The sequence below is a fragment of the Mauremys reevesii genome, linkage group 6 (genome assembly GCF_016161935.1).
Source record: "Mauremys reevesii isolate NIE-2019 linkage group 6, ASM1616193v1, whole genome shotgun sequence".
Lineage (NCBI taxonomy): Eukaryota > Metazoa > Chordata > Testudines > Geoemydidae > Mauremys > Mauremys reevesii.
In genome coordinates this window covers 38,097,845-38,119,849 of record NC_052628.1, presented here as the reverse complement: position 1 = coordinate 38,119,849, position 22,005 = coordinate 38,097,845, and the positions used below count along the sequence as shown (strand labels likewise).

The 22,005-nt window shown below is 41.2% G+C and overlaps 1 long non-coding RNA gene across 1 annotated transcript in view; it reads right to left on the bottom strand.

Moving 5' to 3' along the window:
- Positions 1-22,005, bottom strand: part of LOC120408397 — a 188,836-nt gene that overhangs the window by 87,732 nt on the left and 79,099 nt on the right. Inside the window, exon 4 of the long non-coding RNA XR_005600668.1 lies at positions 10,267-10,362. This is a non-coding gene — a long non-coding RNA (uncharacterized LOC120408397). The remainder of the gene's footprint in view (positions 1-10,266; positions 10,363-22,005) is intronic.

Below are 22,005 nucleotides of genomic sequence, written 5' to 3'. Positions count from 1 at the left end.
GGGGTAGAGTGAAAGCTGCAGAAAGAGGATACAAAGCAAGAGGTGGATTCGTGGGAAATGAGATCAGGGATGTAAATTGGGGCAAGATTAAGTAAACTTAATGATGAACTTGCATATGATTCAGTAAGGGGCAGGAAGTCAATTGAAAGATTCAAAGAGGAGTGTGATGTAGTCAGATAACTGCCTCCTCCTCCATTCAGTGTTTTATCTACAATGTTTTGTAGAGGCACCTGGCCATATCCTATGGGATGTGCTTTAGCTCTCTCTTGCCAGATGCTGTCCAGGAAGCATCTACCATGTCACTTTCCCTCACCACTCCGATCTTTCAGCATCATAGCTTCCACTTCAAATTACTCCTATTATCTATTACCTAGTATCTATCACATACTGTACCAAAGACTTAAATGCTCTTCATATTCTAATGTTTCTTTGATGCCTCCAGTGCACAAAAGTGAGTCCTCACTGCAGCAGAAGCGACTCAGAATAACTAAATACAAGATCATATTCAATCCAAAATTAGTATCCTTAAAAAAATCAGTATTCTATACCCGCAGAAATTAAACCATCACATAAAACTTCAAGTAATGCTTCTATTTAGTTCAAATTTTAATCTTATTCTAGGCAGCACAGATAGTGATGCCTATGGCTAAGCACTTACCATTATAAAGACCTTGTTTCCAGTTGCTTATAATATTTGCCAAACAAGCCAGCCAATCTGCAATTTTCCATGCTGGATGTTTGCCTCAGACTGAATGGATTGGGAAAGTTCCTGAGAACAAGATTAGGGAAATGTACATTGTTTTGCCCAGGCAAAAAAAAAAAAAAAAAAAAATCACACGAGCATTTTATTGAGATCTAGCTTCTCAATGCTTTGGAGCAGAGACTTAAAATTTGGCAAGCTGGTCACCCTGATGTCAGGGATGTATCTTGTCCAGCCTGTGAAAATTCTTTCAAAATTGGTAAAGTGATAAGCCTTTGAAAAACTTCAGTTTGCACACGTTCAATAGAGACTTGTTCGAATTTGGCAGCTAAATTCTCCAACAAGTCCATCTGCATGCTCCATCCCCTCACAGCTCCTATGTGCTGCCTAGACAACCCCCACTGTGTGACTGACCATGCTCCATCTCAGGATTCAGGGGCTGAGTAGGATTTTCCCTGCAATTGCTCCTCCTGGTTCTCAGGATCCACTGTGCTGCTGGGCGCAGGCACTAAAAGCAGGGAGATTGTCAGTCCTGTGATCTCAATGCAGGACTGGAGACGAGAGCCTGGGGGAGTGAAAGAGGCTAGGAGCAGAGAGAAAGCACAGGAGTAGGAGGGAACAAGAAGAAGCTGAGGGGGTGGAGCAGAAAAGTATGTGACTGGTAGAGCACACACCCTACAGAACCTGGAATGGAACCCATTATTCCTGGATCACAACAGTCCTTTGCTGTCATGTGGTGTTGGGGGGGGGGGGTAAAGGAGAGTGGGAGAAAAAAACACCCCAAGCTGCTAACTCCAATTAACCACTCCTCTCAGAGACTGCTGGGAGTGGGAGGGGTCTATATTAGCCAGACCCAGCTCATTCCCAGAAAAAGAGGAGCAATGGGACACCCAAGACGATTGTAGGCTGAAGTGCCAAATAACAGAACAGCTCCAGAAAGGAGCAGGAGGAGAGCCAAGCACCTTGGAGGGGGTGGGGGAGGCACTGAGTTTGGGGAGAATAGGGCACAGGCTGGGGCCTGCTTCCCTAAGACACTTTGGAAAAAAGGAGAGAGTGTGAGCTGTAAAAGCACTATGGGGAAATGGGGCTAAAGATTTTGGGTATGGATGATGATAAATTGAATACTGATACTCCCCTTTTATAAATACTACTGTGTTCTCTATTTTCCCCCCGTTCTGTGGTGGTCAGGTCATTCTGGTTGCCAAGCAATACCTTGGTTTGGAGTTGTGGGATTTGGATCTTAGCCACTGCTGCTGAACTCTCTGGGGGTGGTGATAATCCAGTGGTTCACAGAAACCCATTAGTAAGGTGTGTGCTCTACCGCTCTTTAGTGGCAGATCCATAGAGAAGGTAACAACCTTTACTACCACTTGTTGCTGAGTTAGTTCATGTGCTGCAGTGTACAGGGGAGATATTGGTGGACCTGCAAAATGCCTCGAGCACTATCGATAATTGGAATATCAATTATCATACTTATGGCCAAAAGCAGCCAAAGTCAGTAAGCCTTTAGTGCAGTGATTCTCAAACTTTTGTATTGGTGAGCTCTTTCACACAGCAAACCTATGAGTGCAACCCCCCCTTATAAATTAAAAACACTCTTTTTTTGTATTTAACACTATTATAAATGCTGGAGGCAAAGCGGAGTTTGGGGATGGAGGCTGACAGCTCATGACCCCCCATGTAATAACCTCGCATGCCCCTAAGAGGTCACAACCCCCAGTTTGAGAACCCCTGCTTTAGTGGGCCCATACAACAGCCTTAGCAAGAAGCCAGGAGGGGAGGGAGTCAAGGGGGGAGCCAACCCTGTGTCCTTCCTGATAAGATCCCTACTGAAATTACTGAGGTATGTGTTTTAGAAAAAACAGGAAGCTTATCTATAATATTTGCCCTTTGGGATGTGTTTGTCCAGGCCCTCAAGACATGCAGACTCTGCAAAAATATATCTGTCTAATTAATGGTTTGAAGAAACTTTGAAATTGTTTGCTTAACATGCTTTTTATTCACATGTTTTTGTTACACTAACCCAAATAAATAAGGAGAGAAAGGATGGAGTAGTGGACTCTTCAGGAACATTTTGTGGACACATCTTAGAGTCCCCTACGACAGCTGAAAGACTGGCAAGTCAGACAGCTGTCATTGCACCACTCGAAAACCACTCCAGAGTTCGGTAATTGATTTTTGTGGTATTTTACTAACCTGTTGTGGACATGTGTAGATGCTTGAGATTAAAATAAAGTACAGCTTTAAGTGAAAGCACTCTTATAGTGTACTGTTTGTGCCAGGGGTTCTGTGGAAAAGAGAATATGTGAGGAGATAATTAAAGACAGTATCATAATGCATATGTACAAGAGGGCTGAGCTAAGGCGGACATTTTCTAACAGTATTCAGGATGTAATAGTACATAGAATGACATAATACTCACCCATTTTGTGCTTCAATTTAAAATACACAAGTGTTCATTATTTTGTATTCTTGGAAATTAGACAAAATAATATTAAAGGCAAAATAATTATTTGCATTTTTTCCATGTTTTACTAGGATCTGTGTAATAATAATTTACGTCTGCCAGTGCAGTACAGTGTCTACAGATTGTCAAAGTATAGCTCACACCATCTGGTAGCAACGAAGGTTTGTAGTGAGAAGCCCAGAAGCTGTAAACAGCAGAATCCTAATTTACAACTAATGAATAGCACCAGAAAAAAGTTGAGTGATACAGAATTTCCAACACACACACACAAACACACACACACACACACACACACACACACCCCTACACCTTTTGTAACTTCAGCCAAGTATTTTTAGTTGTTCAATTATCTGCAGTATTTTGTTTTGATTTAACAAAAGGAAATATTCTGCATCACTCAACATAGCCCCTGGAGTTTGTTTATACACAGGGCTTAATCATTATCTGCATTGAGTTGACATGTTAGTTGACACGCAACATGCAAGTTATACTAATAGCAGGCACATGGGACAGCTGTGTCCTCTTTCAATTCACATCATTGCATACACTTGGCAGGGGCTTGCTATGTACTAAACACATAGCGTTCTCACAGGGTATCCCTCTGTCCTTTGCTTTGCTGATGAGCATTGTGTGTTCAGGGATTTTTCTCACTGTGCGTTATGGGATTGAGATGGAATGTCCACCAACACAAGACCTGAAAGGGTTAAGGTGGCCAGGAAGATCCATAGAGCAGGGATCAATTAGATGAAATGCAGCTGGACAGGGGCCTGTATAAAGCCCAGTAGCTGATAGCAGCTGAAGGCTGCAGAGAAGTAGTCTGTAGTCACTCCCTGGGAGAAGGGAGACGTGCAGCTGGCAAAGCCAGAGAGCAAGGAGAGCCAGAAAGGTAGGAAAGGCTCAGGGGAAAAGCAGCAAGGAATATGAGTGCAGACCTTGGCTGCTGAAGAGAGGGCCCGAGTTGGAACCTGGAATAGTGGGTGGGCCTGGGTTCCCCTACCAGCCACTGGGGATGTGGCACAGACCAGTCAGTGGAGAACAGACTATCCTGGGACAGTTTGCTGCCAAAAGGAGAGGAACACAGTGACCTGGCTGGAGGACTAATTCACGAAAAGGAAGCTGCAGCTGCTGGAGTGAGAGAGGCCACAGGTGGAGAGACTGCTAGAGGAGGGCACAGCACCTGGAAGGAACTAATCCCCAGAGCTGCCAAGAGGTGGCACTCTAGCACTGAGTGCACCTAGTGACAGGGATGCATTACAGAAGCCAGGTGGGTTCAATTATTTTTTTTTAAATCCCATGATTCTTCTCTCTCCCTCCCAAGCTTCCTTCTGGGCAGGCCAACACCATTTTCAAATTGTGGTCAGCCAGCTGGGACCCAGTGCTTTGCTTACTATGCTAGCAACCGTGAATACACAGAGGCTGCTTGGGCCGTGTTTTAGCTCTTGAAGCTAGGTGGCTTTGGTTTTGGCCTTCACCAGCTGCACCACCAAGTACATGATGTGGCTGCAGCAGTAAAGAAGGAAGATGAAGATGATACCAAGCAACTTCTACCACAGGAGATGTTCCTGGGGCTGCTTCACATAGTGAAGTATAGCATATAGTATAGCACAATACATTGAAAAGATAGATAGATACATGTGGAGATTCCCTCCAAAGAATGTGGAGGTTCCCTGTGGCCTCTCCCTCGCAGACTGGGTTTCTGGCTGCCAATCAGGCTCAGTTCCTACACAGCAGGGGTCGGGCTTGCTTCCTGGCTGGTGTTAGGGTGCTGAGTCCTGCAGAGAGCCTGGCTTTCTGGAGACAGCTCTTCACTGGCCTCCTTATGTTCCTCCTCTGACTTTGGCTGCTTGTCCATGGGAGGGGCACAGGGAGGGCACAGGAGTGGGGGCAGCAGGTTCCACAACCTCCTCGGGTTCAGTAGTGGTGTATTTGCTCAAAATCCTGTCCAGCTCCTCCTAAAAAAATTATACTGCTGGACCTTTTCCTGGTATCCTTGGTTTTAAAGTAAGTTCCCCCAAGCTTCTCTATCCAGCACTGGTCGGCATTCCAGTTTTGACAGCTGTGGACATCTGCTTAGCATTGAAAGAGGATTCCAGAGTTGGTGATAAATGCAGAGTTAATGCACTATAATGAATTGTGCCAGGTGTAGGCAAGAATTTTCAAACTGGATTAACTAAAGTGAATCTGATTTAACCCTCCTCCCCACCGTCCATGTTCACAAGCCCTGGATCTCTACCTACTATAAAGATAGCAGGATTTACAATTATACCCGTATACAAAATGTTATGTTAATGTACAGATAATGTTGCTCAAATTCCTTTCCCTATCAGCTCCATGACTAAAACCTCCATTCTTCTTTTATATTTAGGCCAAAGTAAAGGGTGTCATTGCTGCATTGCCTCAGGAGCAGCCGAGGGCACAGCAACTATGACCCCTTGCTCCCAGAGGGTAGTAACTGCTAGTGGCCCTTTCCACATTGATTCAATTGTGTTGGCCAGCACACCCAGGAGTGAAGCAAAATCTCCACTCGTTCCTCAACACTTGGCACTCACTCTCCTACTTGCATAGCCTCTACAGAAGATACAGGGAGACTCATTTAGGGCCATTGGAGGGAGATGCTGTATAACTCCCCACTTAGGTCAGCTGGCGATCTGTCCCTAGGAAATTACCTCGATGCAAGACTCAAGTGATTAAATTCTATTGCCTGTGTTTTACAGGAAGAAAGATTAGATTATCACAGAACCTTCTGGCCTTAAAAATTTATGAACACAAATTAAGGAAACCTGAGCATCCAAACTACCCCATACTGTACAATTTTCATAATGATACATAACAGCATGCAGCTGCATTCTAGAGCTGACTAGAAAATGAAAATCTCTTCCCATGGAAAAAAAAAAACCTGACAGAGCCTATTGGAAAGGCAGAGATCCCAGCTACCTCACTAGCTTCACGAGCTGGAGAGAGGAGACAGGGAGGTTGAGCTCCTGAGCTCTCTACCTTTCTGGTTCCCAGAGAGGCCGGGAGGCAGAGAGTCAGGGCACTCTGCCTCAGCAGTCCCCTGGGAAAACTTTTATCAATTTCACTGGTAGAATGCAAAACTGGCAAGAGCCTTCCAGGCAAGCAGAGAGAAGTTATTTCAATCTTCTTGATGTAAAAATAAAAAATTTTGCATGGAAAACTTCAGTTTTGTGAAAAGAGTATTTTCTGTTGGAAAACCATTTGAACAGGATTTTTTCTACCAGCTCTACGTTCTCATTCTATACCCCACCACAACATAACCCCTTCCCATTCAAGCCTCCACATTCAAGACCTATATTTCTCTAAGCCTTTCATACCAGCACTTTTTCCACATAGTCCCCACATCAACTTGCTCATCCACAACCCATAATGCAGCTTGGTGCACCAGATTACATCAGCAGTTCATATCGTGGCACCTGATATATTAGTGCAATACAACTATATTTGCTCATGAAACATTTGTTGCACCAAATTGCTCCCAGAGCAGATAGAAAGATACAGAAAAGGTTATTAATGGGCAAAACAAATGACCAAAGCAAATTGAGTCGGAATTTTGATGCCTTTCTTGCTTTGAATTTTTCATGGTAACTCTAAATAAACAAACACACTTCCACAATATTTTTTTTACCTGTACGTAGATCAGAATCCTCCATATGATAAATGTTAATTCATTTCCTAATTTAAATATGTTTTATTTGGTTTAAATACCACACAAACATTTGTTTGAAGCTGTGGGCATTCAACAGTCTTTTTATATTGTGTTTTGAATTAATTACAAAGTCAAAGAATATCATATTTCTCCCACTTCTTACCACATACTCAAATGTCAGCACACACTGTACAACTTAAACCTCCCATCCCTCATATTCAATCAAAATAAAAAATATTACCCTCACCACATGGCCACTAAAAGGGGGTTTGTGGCATGTGTGGAAGGTCATGCTCAGATTGTTTTGGACCAGGTTGTGCATTCTACAGAGAAAGGGTCCTCAGAGAATAACTTGCTGGCAGCTCCCTCTCTCAAATAGCCAGGGGGCACCAACTTGAGCACATCATCCAAACTCAGCTGGGGCAGGATAGCCTGATAAGAGGCATTTTCCCAGGTAAACAGGTCCCAGATCATTTAAGCCTCTATAGGTTAAGAATGATACCTTGAGCTCCACTCAGAAGCCACTGGACATGGGAAAACCTACCTCCTTTTTCTGTCTTTTTCTATTTAGAATGTAAGATCTTTGCAGTCTATGCAGCGGAAAGTACTTTTTCCCCCAATGGGAGCAGAATTAGGCCACTACAGAATGCTTTGGAAAAAGCTCACCCATAAATAACACTGCAGTTCCTAAAACATGCTCAAAGCAAGATGCTCTATTTAACAGGTGAGTCATTGCATACTTCATTAGCTTCATCCTCTGCTTGGATTTAATGCCTAGACCCATGAAAGAGCACTCTGCAGTTATCCTTAGTTTTATGTAAGCAATTTCCTTGTAACACTGTACAGCCCTGTCCACTTATAATTCCTCCTTTGCCTGGCTTGTAGAGTAAACTCCACTGAACAGTACGGCGCTCCTGTGAACATGACAAAATTACAAAATCTTTTCTGTCATCCCAGCTAGTATTGTACGTTGTGGGACTGATGGATGTCTCTCTCTTACTGTGTTTCTCCTACAATTGTAAAGGGCCTGATTCTGTTAATTTATCCAGGTGTAAATCAGGAGTGCATTCACTGAGTTCAAAGGTGTTACACTACTGTAAGTAAGAGGATTATCTGCCTCATTGACTTCACTAGGCTTATACTTGATTTACACAGCTGGGGTAAGAAAATAAGCTAATAGGAATGTGCTGTTCCTGCTGCTGCCTTGTAAGATTTCTATTCTCAACTTGTCCACTAAACTCTTGTCAAATTAATAATTTTGCTGATCTCTAATATTTGGTCTACTGTAGGCTAGAAGTTACACTGATATGCTTAATGCTTTCGTGTCAGTGTTCTGTAGGATTTGATTTTCTGAAAACAAAGTAATTGTTTGTGCATTTTGCAGAACCTACTATAAATGCTGATGAGCTGCAGCTATGAAATGTGTTTGCCAGTACTAAGCTGCATCTGCAATTTCTTTGTACTATGGTAGCTCTCAAAAATACTCAAACAAACTGAAAATTCTTCAAAGTTTTGCATGTACTTTATTTTCTCTCACTTTGCACACACAAACCCCTTTCCAGTAAGCACTTGAGCACATGCTTAATTTCAGTATGAGAAGTCCCCCTTGAAATCAGTGGGACTAATCACATGCTTAAGTGCTTTGTTGCATTAGTTGATTGTTGATTTAATGAGTTATTTAAAAAAACCCACATTTTTCTATGTAAGTTTTTCGCTTGCAATTCACAATCACTATCAAACAAATAATTTTTTAAAAGTGTAACTCATTTGACACAAATCATTCCTAGCCTCTTCCTTAGGAAATCCACTATTTAACTATTCAATAAGAATATGGTTAACAATATTCTGAGGTCTGATCTGGCACTGATTAAAGTCAATACGAGTGTTTCCTTTGTCATCAATGGGTGCCAGGTAAGGCCCAGAGTGATAATTCAGACATCGTCAAGAAGGGGAAGTTGCCAAAACATATTTGGAAACCCAGTTCTATTGTAATCCAGCAACTGAATGGTAAAGAATTTCCTTGAGCTTTAACAAGAACAAATCTTTGCATACCGCACTGTAAATACTGAAAGATGAACAACATTTTTTTTAAAAAACACGATGATATTAAACCAGGGGTGGCCAACCTGAGCCTGAGAAGGAGCCAGAATTTACCAATGTACCCTGTCAAAGAGCCACAGTAATATGTCAGCAGCCCTCCATCAGCTCACTTCCCCGCTCCCAACGCCTCCCACCTACCTGCAGCCCTGCCGATCAGCGCCTCCACTCCCTCCCTGCAGCTCCTGATCAGCTGTTTTGTGGTGTGCAGGAGGCTCTTGGTGGGGAGCGAGGGCATGGCAGACTCAGGGGAGGAGGGCGGGAAGGGGTGGAGTGGGGGCAGAGCCTAGGGCAGAGCAGGGGGTTGAGCAGGGAGCATCCCCCGGCACATTGGAAAGTTGGCGCCTATAGCTCTAGCCGCAGAGTCAGTGCCGCATATTACGGTAACTTTTGAAGAGCCGCATGTGGCTCTGGAGCCACAGGTTGGCCACCCCTGTATTAAACTATTAAAAGAACAATACTTGGCCCTCCGCTATGGGGGGAGAGAAACCCACCTCCACAGTAAAACTTGCACCAGGACAGCCTTTTGTTGGATGCAGTCTTGGAGCCTAGCTCTGCAGAGACCTCCTGCTGGCCAGGGGATTGTGCGTCGGGCTGGTAGATACACTATTTCCCTTTACAGATTGAGGGAGCAGGCTAATGAAACCACAGGACGACTGTAGTACCAATGAAACTGAATCATTCACTACTTGGTGTTGGAGTGTTCCTCCCAAGCTTTAGTTGAGATAGTCCATGACCAACCATTTACTTTGATTCACAATGAGAACAAGATTGGGCCACAACAGAATTTGTGTGTAGGCTTAACATGAGCTGTAGGAGTAGTAATTATTAATCCATTAATAGGAAAAACACTGGTGATAAGAATTAAGATTAAGAATTACTCTTAATTACTCTAGGTAATATCCAGGGCCCTGGGGAAGTGGATGGAGAAGCAAGCTATAAATTCAAACTTCACAGTTAAATTCAGAAATACAAACACCAAAGTTTAACTCTGTAGAAAGATGTAAAAAGAAGAATGTAGCAGAAACCTGGATTGGAGGTTTTCTACTTAAACAGCACACATGTTTGATGAGTACTGCCCCTGGTCACTGTGCCAGTTTATGAAACTGATTGAAAGTATTTCCTATTGACTGTCATTGGGTTTTTTAACTATTTAAAATATTGCTGGAGCTGCTCCTTTTGCAGAGGAGAATATATGTGCCATTTTCTGATGCCATATAAGGAACCAGAAGCAGAGGCATTCAAGAATAGTCACAAATAGATGTCCTCAGGACACATGTATCATATGGGAAAGAACATGTATTGTGAAGACTATTCCACCATTGGAATATTACTTACCCATGATATGTCCCCAGGCATCACTGTTCATTGTGCCATAGAGATGCTGCTGCTGGTTCTTCGGATGTTATTAGACAGTAGCTTAGGTGTTTTCTTCTGCAGAGGGAAATGAACAAGAGGCTGTGTCACAGTTCTAGTGACATTTAAAAAAGTTACAAAAGTCTTTACACTTTCAATACACAGAGAAACTGGGACAGCATGGTTGGGGAATGCACTCTGTTGTCTCTTAAGTTTTTTTTTCTGTACTGTCAGTGGGAAATAAATAGTCTAGTGTCACTGCGAAAATGCAGAGCTATCAGAATTACCATTATTTACTGAGCCCACAAATGTGCATGCCATTTACGGATTGACAATACACGAAGGAAAAGTCCCTGCCCCAGAAGAGCTTAATCTAACTCCGCTAAATAGAATACATGGAACATTGACTCAAGCCCAAGAAGGTGTAGCTACACTGTGGTGAGGAGATTAATATAGAAAGGCTTTCAAAGAAAAGGATTTTAAAGAGGGGATCGGCACGAGGAGAGGAAGAGTGAGTTAGTGCATGGAAAGTGAAAGGCTGTTCCAAGCAATGGGACAGTTTAACACCCCACTTCTGCATAAGCTTCCATTAATTAGACCCAGCAGGATACTTTTTCCTTTTGCAATTATGCTGTAACTTCAATGTGTTAGAAAATCAAAGTCAGACTCATCCACCAAAATTAAACATTGGATCATGCAGAGGTAAAATATCTGTTGTTCTTGAGTGGATTTAAGACAGGATTTTAAATAAAAGACACACAAGTGGAGCAGTATGAGTATGTCCTTATCCCAACAGCCCTAATGCAGAGGCCAGTATCTCGCCTGCAAGGTCAACCTGGACACAGGGTGGATGCACGAAGGTGGGCAATTGCCTACAGGGCTGCAATGAGACAATAGACCCACTGTGTAGCCCAGTGACTTAAGGGGAAGGAAAGGAAGAACTGGGTAGCAGCACATTGCTCTCCTGGGCCAAACTCCCTTGCAGAATTGAGCAATGCAACATGCAGGCAGTGAATCTCCCCGCATCCAGGCTTTGGGTTGTAGAACCAGGGTAGATATAGATCACGGATTTGAGGGGAGGGTAAGGAGGTTAATTTTAAGATTTTTATTATTTAAATCAGATTTTATTTACACATTGTTAGTTCTTTACTCTCTTCCCATGTATAGTGCTAAATTGCTGAAATGAACTGTTTTGTATTTGCTTCCCTGATTAGTTACCTAATTGTTGTTAGCATTTCAGATTTTAGATAGATATTATTCTAATAGAAGTTTTACACTCCACATTCATCTATGCTGAAAGAGACAAATCCAGGGCTTATTATTATGGTTACTGGAAGCACTGCAGGCTCAAACATGACATTGACAAGCATACAGCCCATATCTACATTTTCAACCAGAACCACCTTCTACTACAGTGAACTTTCAGAAGCCAAGAAAGCTGAAATATTTCAACCATTCCTTCATCAGGGTTTGAGATATGAAGTCAATGGGACTTGTCTTCCTAAGGGAGGAAGGGTGTAGGTTAGCCATACAGTGAATCAATATTGAAATTCATTCTAGTTCTCAATTTCTGTCCAGTATCACTGAAATAATATATTGTAGGTCACCCCCCCACACATACACACACTCACTTAGCCATGTAAACCATGTAATGGGAGAAAGACTCAGCTTTTGGCCGACACAGCAAAAAAAGTTGGTTTGTTCATCAACAGAGGGAAGACAAAATACCATATATGGCTATCAGTGTTCCCCAAGCAGTCATTGGAATAGACAGAGAATCACTAGCAGAAGTCAGTCATTTTACTTATCTGGGGAGCAAGACGTGCCATGATGGCGACACCATGCTACATGTCAAGCAGCGAATATCAACCACAGCAAACAATTTTCAAAGACTTGAAAAGATTTGGAAAAATAGCATGACCAGCACTGATATTAAACTATGAATTTTTAATTCCAGAATCATGTCTGTCTTCTATGGATCAGAGTCATTGAAACACATAACAGCCATTGATAACTCATTGCAAACTAAATTCCTGAGGAAGATTTTCACAGTCCATTGGAAAGAGTTTATTATAACATAAGAAATTCTAAGTGGAGTATACCAACTTAAAGCATCACACATGGCAAGAGGATGATGATGCTGGACGTGCTTAGGGCATGTTGTAAGGATGCCATAAACATGACTGCCACATCAACTGATAACATGGACACCAACTAAAAAGAGAGTGACCTACAGAACTACATAGAACAGAAAAATAAGCTAAATCCATCAAGACACTCGAAAGCCTGAACAGGCCAGCATAAAATAGAAAAAAATGCAGAAACTGGTGGACACCCTGTGCACCTGAGGGTGCTGGAGGATAAAGAAAAGGAGAAAAAGATGTAAACCATTTTGTTAAAAGTAGAAGTGTTCCTGAGATTTCAAATGCAATATCCCTTTGTGAGTTATCCTTGACAGACTAGTTATTTCTTTGCAAAAGATATTAGATAATAATTCACCTGAACTTATGTTTCATGGGGGGTTTTTTTGTTTGTATATTAGAGAACAGCTGGCATGTTAAAGACTTTTCAACTCAAACTGCAAGAATACTATGAAAATTAGAAATGGACCTTAAGTAAACCACTCAATCAAATGTTCTTTCAAATTTTGGCAAGCTTGTATCCAGATGCAAATCAAGATGCCTTGACTGAGCACCACCCCAATTCAAAAACAGCTTCAGTTCAGGTTCAGTCTTTAGCTAAGAGTAACCACTGGGTTAGAACCTTTTTCATGACTATGAAAGTTCCAACGCTTTACGCATATTTCATTATTTTTCCTGCAAATGTTTTGAACCAAAACTTATACATTTTGCTGGTGACAAAACTGCATGCCTTAATTTGCTTATGCAATTACTAAAATTACATATGCAAGTCACATAACTGCTTACTTAACTAGCAATTTGCTTGTATAATCATAATTGCTTATGCAAGTGTAGGTTTACAACTCCACGTGCATTTGCTGGACACTGACCTCAAGTGTATTTAAGAAAAAATATCAGCCCTTCTGCTTGCAGGTGAATTTAGGACTTGAAATAGTACTTGATGTTAAACATTACATGGAGCAAACCAGTCACCTGGTATTTCCAGCAAGTAAAGTAGTCCTGTTACCATTTTTTTCTTTTTTGTGAACCAGCGAATTCTGTGCAAGTTCAGGTGCACTTACACAAGTTGGTCTGCAAGTTCACAGTAACATTTAAGATAGTTCATTTAAATTCTAAAGTTTTTTTTTAACTTCAAGTCTTGGGAAAGTAGATGAAATTAAAAATTCACTAACCCACTTAAATTGAACTTGGAAGGTCTGAAACTCTTGATCAGTTGACTGTGTAAAGAATATAAGTGGTGTTGAAAAATTCTGCATTCATATTCTTCAGTAGTGTGTCACGGGGTTCCTTCCCATTGGGCACCTCCTTGTGGCTGCTCTGGGGATTGGATTTTTACAGGAGCAGCAGAAGGGGATGTTGCACACTTGCAAGATTTGCCACCTCCTTCTCTCTGTGCAACTCAGGGTGCTGTCCCCTCCTGGCTTGACTCATCAGCCAGGTTACTGTTTGTTTTCCCCTCTTGAGGGAACAAAGTCCCTCTGAAGGACTATCCTGGGCAGTCTTCTCCTCCACTGTCTGGGCTGCGCCACTTCCCCAGGGCTGGTAAGGGAACCTGGGCCCACCCACTACTCTGGATTTCAGCCCTGGGACACTACAGCAAAGGTGTGCACAGTCCCAAACCTTGTTACTGTTTTCCTGGGCTGCTCCTACTTTTCCTTTATCAGGCCCTTTCTCCACCCTCCTCTGGGTACACTCTTCCCTCAGGGCTAGGGCCCCATCACTTCTATCCTCCCTGTGGTTTCCTCCTGTTCCTCACTATAGTTAGAGAGTAACTACAGGCCTCCATACCACAGCCCCTTTCTGCTGCCAGCTTCCCAGTTTTATTATAGCCCTGCCTGTTCCTTCTCAACTGGGCTCTATTCCCAATCAGTGGTCACTTATACAGGCTGGTTCCCCTCCGGTATGGCCTATCAAGTTAATTGGTCCTGTTCTCAGCCTCATTAACCCTTTCAAGGCTGGAGCAGAGGTGAACACGCTGTCAGACAGTGGTTGCAGGTGCTTGCAGCCATATTACCTTTACCTGTGATTACTTTAAATCTCTAAGTGGTGCCAGGCTTGATCAGCATTTAGTGTTATATAAGACCTCCAAGAAAAATGTAGATGCTGCAAGAAATGGCATTTTTTAGAACTGGATTGCTTTATAAAACAAAAGGTTTTTTCTTTAAAAATGGCCTCTTTTAGGGAAAAAAAAATACAAAACTTGATACTTTTCCATTCCCTGTGAAATTTTGAATCAATCTTTATTGAAATCTTATTTACTAAAAGTTTTCCAGTAACCCAAAAGTTGTTTTTAAAAAAGTCCATTTCAAACCCTATAAAATGGAAACCACTTTGAAATTTCAAAATGCTTCCACAGGAAGTTTTTTATCTATCTCTAATTATGGTGATTAAATAGACAACAGTCTTCCTTTAGACACCACACAGAACCAGTGGTGTTAAGTCCTACTGTGGTGCTAAAGTTACAACGTTTCAGATGAGACCTAAAATTGAGGTGTTCCTAAGAAGTAGCCTCTGCACTTTATTGGATTTGTGATTGTGATGGATTTGGAGTTGCTCTGTAATAATCAATGAACAATGTAATTTGGAGCTATTTATTGTCTGACTATCGATGCAGTTTAATAGGAGGCTGTCAGGCAAACACAAGCAGGAAGGGAATAGCATGGCTCAAGAGAAGTCCCTTCTCAGTGAACACTGGAGAGTTAAGGGACAATGCCAGGACAGGGAAACAGGGCTTTGGAGCAGAGCCTGGAGCTGGAGCACGGAGCAGCAGGTTTTTGCCTGGACCTGGAGCAGAGCCGGAGCACAGAGCCAAAGCCCTGCAGGGAAAAACCTGGGAACACAAGAAATCAAAAGAACTATGGGAGGTTTAAAAAGGAACATTCTCTCAAGAGAGGGGGGTAGTTATCTGGGGGATCCAGACTGAGACAGTAGGGTATCTGAAGAAGTTGGGCCTGCCTTGATCACCATCAGGAGATGGCAAGCCTTTAAGATGTGTGTAGGCTGTTCTAAAATCCTTTCCCCCCCCCCGCCCCACCATGTTTTGTTCCTACTGCTAAAATAAGCAATGCTTTCATCGCCCAAAAGGAAGAACGGCAGGTGCTTGAACTTGGCTGGATCAGCAGAGTAAGAACAAATAATACACCGAGTTCTGTGACCCAGGGCCAAATCTAAGAGTGAAAGAACTGCAGAATCCCAGCCTGGGATAGGTAAGATCGTGAGCCCTAAGATCTGAAGGGGTGCACTCCGGGTACATCTATACTGGAATAAAAGACTTGTGGCATGGCTGTGGCTGGTCTGGGTTAGCTCATTCAGGCTCCTGGGGCTCGGGTAGCGGGGTAATAATTACTGTGTAGACATTTGGGCTCTGGCTGGAGTCCAGGCTCAGGGATCCTCCCTCCTCATGGAGTCCCAGCCCCGTAGCCCAAGCCTCACAAGCTTGAGTCATCTAACACGGGCCAATCAAAGGTATTTAATTGAAGTGTGGACATACTCTCAGAGACCAGAAAAGGGACAGCTGCAGAGGTGCAGCTAGGCCTGTAACCATGACAGTGATAGCAATTGTGGCAGGAGAAATACTGAAACCTGAACTCACACCTTGGTAGGTAAATAGAGAAAACACCTTTTCAAATTACATTGTTTTTACATGTGTTTGTTAATTTTAAGTCTGCACATGTATTGTAATAGGGTGAAATGTATCCCTGTGTAAATGGCCAGTTCAAAGACTGTGCATCAATTAACTCCCCATTAGCTGTACTTTGTGGCCTTAGGTGGTACACAAGCCTGGCCCTCTGCACAGGGATGAATTTCACCTTTACAGATGTGGGTTCATAAACTGAGCATGTATAGGAAAAAAGCTTAACCAACCACATTCTGACTGTTATAGTAGGTAATCTCTCTTCTGTGCAAATAAAAGAATAGACACATGGGATAAAACTAAAGTTTCCCTTCCTTGTTTCCATGGAAACCAGTCTAAATGAGTGTCTGGTTACAGAACTTCTTTTTCAAGACATAATATTTCATATCTAAGATATGGAATTACAATTACAAATTCTTAAGTGTATATAGTTCTGAAGTGAAAAGAAAAATTATATTTCAGAGTCACAATCTGAGGCTTGAGTTAAATAAATGCACACTCACACTGCATGGAAAGTATGACTGTTTAACAATTGTTACACTGAAAAGAGTGTGGTTATTTATTCATTGTTGCATTGAATTAAAATGTATTTATTCAGCATACTGGCTGTTGGATACATATACATCCAAAACAACAAATTGAAAGTAATTGGTTAAAATAAAGCAGATGCTATTTAGTGTTACAGAAAACAAGGCATGCAAAGTATTGTAGAGAGAAGCAAAATTTCTGTTTAAATCACTTCATTCCTTAGTTGAAAATGCATTTGTTTGTAGGCTACAGCCATTGGTATGGTATACTTGTATGCAAGGCCCAGGTACACCATGGCAAACTGGATCTAAACTCTGTAGTAAGGTCCCTGGATTCTGTGGCACTGTGGTGGAAAATCTGTGACAACTACAGATACACAATTTTTTTCATGTAATTAAATATCAAAATGTAAAATAACTTCAGTATAGTAGCCCTGTTATTATATTGATATTCATTCAATTAATTTCATTCATTCATTCATTCATTCAATGCTGTCCCCACCATTTTAGCTTTCAATAAAGCTGCGGATTTGTATACTGACAATGGCTAACTGCATCATAAAAGCTGTTGGGAGGTACCTGTCAATTTTGGCAGCTGGGGAGATGGTAGCAGGGGAAATCTGAGGAGAAAAGGGAAACTGTTTGAGATTAGCATATTAGCTTGATGTTTCTGCTAAAATCATCAGCTGAATAGTCAACAGTGTTGCCTTTAAAACTATTTTATTCAGTTTTGCTTAACACTCTGATGAATGCAGGCAGTTTACACTTCTGCTGGCTGGCTGCAAAAATATAGCAATACATCAGTTTAAACTTCATTTGTAATTTTTAAAGTTTTCTTTGGAGCCCTAGAAAGACCTAGAAAATCAACTGGCGTTTTGCCATTTACTTCACTGGCACCAAGACATTTTTTTTTTTAAATGGAAGCATTGTTTCTGCATCAAGTTGTGAATCAGAGTGCAGTCAGCACATTGCAGAATACGCTGGGCCCAGACAGCACGTTGGTCAAATCAAACGCTTTTAAATTTGGGTATTTCAGACCACCTGAATTTGATTCTGCATCAATAGAAACACATGCAGTAGACAACTATATACAAACAGGAAACACCAATCTTGTGCAGATTTCAGAGAAATCAAAACTATTTTCAAAATGAGGGCTTCATAGAAACTAAAGCTAAGTCAAATAGTTTTAGCTGGATTCATTTTGCAAATTTGGGGATGGTTTGGCTTTGCAAAATCATTGATGATCTGGTTCTAGTTTTTGCAAATGTATTTAGTAGTCAAATGCTTCCAACGACTATCACAAGGGAACTGACAATTCTAATCATTTCTGAAGTGTCAGATGGTGCCATTTGGTATCTGAGCTTAGAACTTTGACCTCACACACCATGGTTTGTGTAACTCTCCTACTGCCAAGATGCTCTGTGACAAAGTTCCAGTATACGTACAGACTTCGGCTGGAGCTTCAGGAGTACTGGCCTGAATATAGGTCTAATATATTCATTGTGTGACTGAAAAAGCCACAGCTGGTCTCAAGGTTTGCAAATTCACAAAAACTAGTGGGCTTGAATTCAGTCAAGTTGAGCTATATTTTCTGAATGAAATATTTACAGTTGTCTTTCCAGGCCCATCACCCAGGAATTCAACCTACTGTAGTAAAAGCAAAGGTCAGTTTTTATGTGAGATGGTGAAATGGGGCCAAATACAAATTTGAAATGGAACATGGAGATTTGGAATTCAAGGGGGGAAATTATCAGTTTACAAGGAAGTATAGTTTTGTTCAAGGAGTGAAATGGTAAATTCATGGCGTCAAAGCATGAAGTGAATCAGAAAATTCATTTGGTTTTATTTACATTTAGTCACATTACATTAATTATTTCCATGTTTTAGCTTTAATCCTAAAAACCTGCTCTCTTTATAGCAGGTAACGATATCTGGATGCAAGTTTAGAGCCAAAGCTGGAAGAGGCCTCAACCAGCAACATTTGCAACTCAGTTATTTGTGGGCACAAATTATCATTTTGACATCTGTCTATGTGATCTGCAGGCACAATCAAATAGTTAGCTGTTTCAAATACTGGCATTTTTGTCCACTCTGTTATAAGAACAAGACTACTCCCACAACAAGTTGTCTAGCTTCATACCACACCCCATTAAAGAGTTAAAATTTTACTTTTATTTTGAAAATGTCTGGCACATAGCCACAGAAAAGCTGACCATCCTCCTAAAGGACACACGTTCTGCACACTTAAATATTTAGTTACCATCTATAAATATGCCGATCATTCTGTATACGCTTGTTTAGGTAATAAGTCCTCATTTCTGTATGGTAAAGTCTATGGCTATCACTCCCATATTTTTGTAATCACAGACTATTTTCACTGTTATACACTTTATTAAAAAAATTGGGGAAAGAATAGGAGACTAGACTGGGACTAGATGTTGTGGTTCTTTGTATTATTAATTTGTTTTAACTCTACCTTAAGTCCAGTAAGTTTCAAAATTGAGTCTTGCCTTTGATTCCACTTACTGTACACAATATGTGTTTCTATCTTCATATAACAATGAAAAAAGAAATCTCCAGGTCAAAAGGAGGAAGAAATTTAGCTGCTTATGCCAGAGAAAATTCATTAAGTGGAATTTAGCTGCTGGCAATTCAACTGTCACCAACTGAGGTCTTCAAGGTTTCCTATTAAATCTAAATAGAGATTATTCTAACAGGGAAAATTTTTTCTACCCTATTTAACTGAAGAGCTGTAGCTGTTTAGCTAAGAAATGAATAGATATGGAAATTAGGGATGAGACAATTGATAGAAAAAAGAATGTCCTTAACATTTTGTCCATTTCCAGAATCAAAATACAACCAGAACTTTAAGGTTCAGATGTACTCTTTCGCTTGAAATATTTTTAAATACCTTTGCACCTCAGCTTCCAGATGGGTCTCTAACCAAAAGTGCTGAAATGCTATGGAAAAGGTGGTGTTCATCATATTTCTGGGTGGGAGGCGTGAGGTGATCTTGCGGTTAAGGGATTGCAGTGGAACTAAGAAGAGCTGGGCTCAGTTCCTAGGTCTGTCACAAACATCCCTGTTTAGAATTGGACAAGTCACAATCTCTCTGTCCTTCAGTTTCCCAAAGGTAAATGGAGATAACACCTTCCTACCTCATATGGATATTGTGCAGATAAATACATGGGAGTAATTCTGATATTGCAGTGTTAGGGGCCATATGAACAGATATACCCTAGAGAGTACAGGGTTATACAAAAGCTTTTGCCCATGAACTCTCCAGTCCACTTTTGCAGGATCTAGAATTTGGTGAAGTTTGAATAATGCATCAGAAATGTTGGTTGATTTTGTAAACAAGACTCAAATTTTTGAGGTTCACCCTCAGGACTGGAAATTCTATAACAGACATTTCAGTTAACTTTTTGCATTTTTTATACCTAATTTTTGACACGGTATCATTAATCTGTAAATGTAGGTATGCCTTGGATGAAATCCTGGCCTCAAAAGTCAATCGGAGCTTTGGCATTGACTCCCATATGGCCAGGATTTCAGTACTTGTGTACTGCATATTTTTGACTTCATAAAAGCCACAGTTTAAACAGAGTATTTGCTGGATACATATTGAGTTCTGTATAAATCCTTTGTATATCTATAATATCCCACATATAAAACTTAATAGATACTCTTAGAACTCCAAAGGCGAAATTTCCCAAGTTCAGTTATTTCTACAGAGATACGTTGGGTCTGTACTGAAACTGACACACTGAAGGAATTAAGAAAAAGAGACATAGGAAGAAAGCTGGAGAAGGACATGAGGGAATAGGCTGGGAAGGAAAAGGAATGAGAGTTGCATATTAAAATATTAAAGGTTTCTCAATTATTCCTTTTGGTTGACCCTACAAATACTGACAATGTTTTGGGCAACTGGATGGGTGAAATAATTGGTAATGGGACAAGGGACTTATCAACTTGAGATCTAGTACAGCCCTGAGCAGCAGTCTAACAGCTGTGCAGTGGTCTAAATGAAATATATTGGTGGCTTAATTACAACCCACCATCACACTTGGTACTAACAGGCATACTGGGCATACTGGTATTCTCATCAGAGATGCCAAGAAGTGTATGGTCATGGAGTCTAAATTTTTTTTGGAGCCCTGGAGCTGGCTATTCCAGTCAAGTTTAAGTTAAGACAAATAGTGGAGAAGTATAGAGAATTCATTCTGGCATTGACTGTGTCTGTACTTGCTCTATGGATAAATAAAGGACTTCGGCTATTAATTTGACACCATAAAGGAATAATAATAAAATAAATCAGGAGAAAAATGGCACAGTGGCTGGTTTGACATATGAATGTCTTGGAGAGTGTATATTCAGCTTCCAGAGTGTATATTTACACCACAATTATTTAAGAAAACAGTGCAAACTTTAGGTAGTCATATTACATGTCTGCTGTATTTTTCTTATATTTTACCACAGAATACAGTCTGTCATAAACCTTGGAATCTTCCTCAAAAACAATTTCACAGTAGTCCAAATTAGCAGTTATTTACTGTTAAGTCCAAAGAGACAATCTTAATTATTTAACCCTAATTAAAGCCTTTATTTGAGTCCTTTTGGACAGCATGGGATTTTTTATAATCTGATATTCACATGCTTGACTATGGTTCGCTTCTTGTAATTGGGCCAGTAGAAAGCAACTCTTCACAACCTGCAATACAGATATAGTTCAAGGAGGGCTCTCCAGATCTGCATTGTTCAAACATGGGAAGCATGAATAGACTGCAAAGTAGCAGTGTTCCCATGTACTTAAGTACATATCTAAGTATTTTGAAGTACTTGCGTGCTTGTATTAAATGCCTTAAATATTTTGTACTTAGCAGGTGTATTTAAGTACATTTTAAAGGTACTCAAAGTTTAAGTAAGTTTTTTATCTGTAAGTACTTTTTCAAAATAGTTTTATTAAACAATCACATCCCTCCCAACTGTCCTGGATTCTGGCTGGCCCCCAGAGCCCACTCTCTCAGCCTGGGTGCTTTAGGTCCTGAGTTCTGACTGCCATGGGTTTTTTTCTGTTGGCCTATTGTTGAATCAACCAAGAAGGTCCTGCCCCCTTCATTTCTGAATGGTCACTGCAACTGGGAAGGGGAAACTCACTCCCCGGCCCAGCCCTGTGGAGGGATGAGCCAATGGGGGAGGGGAGTTTAAGGAGCGCAGAGCAAGCAGATACATACCTCTCAGTGTCTTGCATTGAGAGAATGAACCCTGTAGTGCTTCCCCTGCAAGACGGGATAGGAAACACCTACCAGCCACTGGGCACATGCCAATGCTGAAGGGGCTGTTGGGAAACAGGAACCTAAGCAATTGCTTAGTCTATGTCTGCCTTCCGCCACCCCTGCAGTCCTTATATCATTGACTG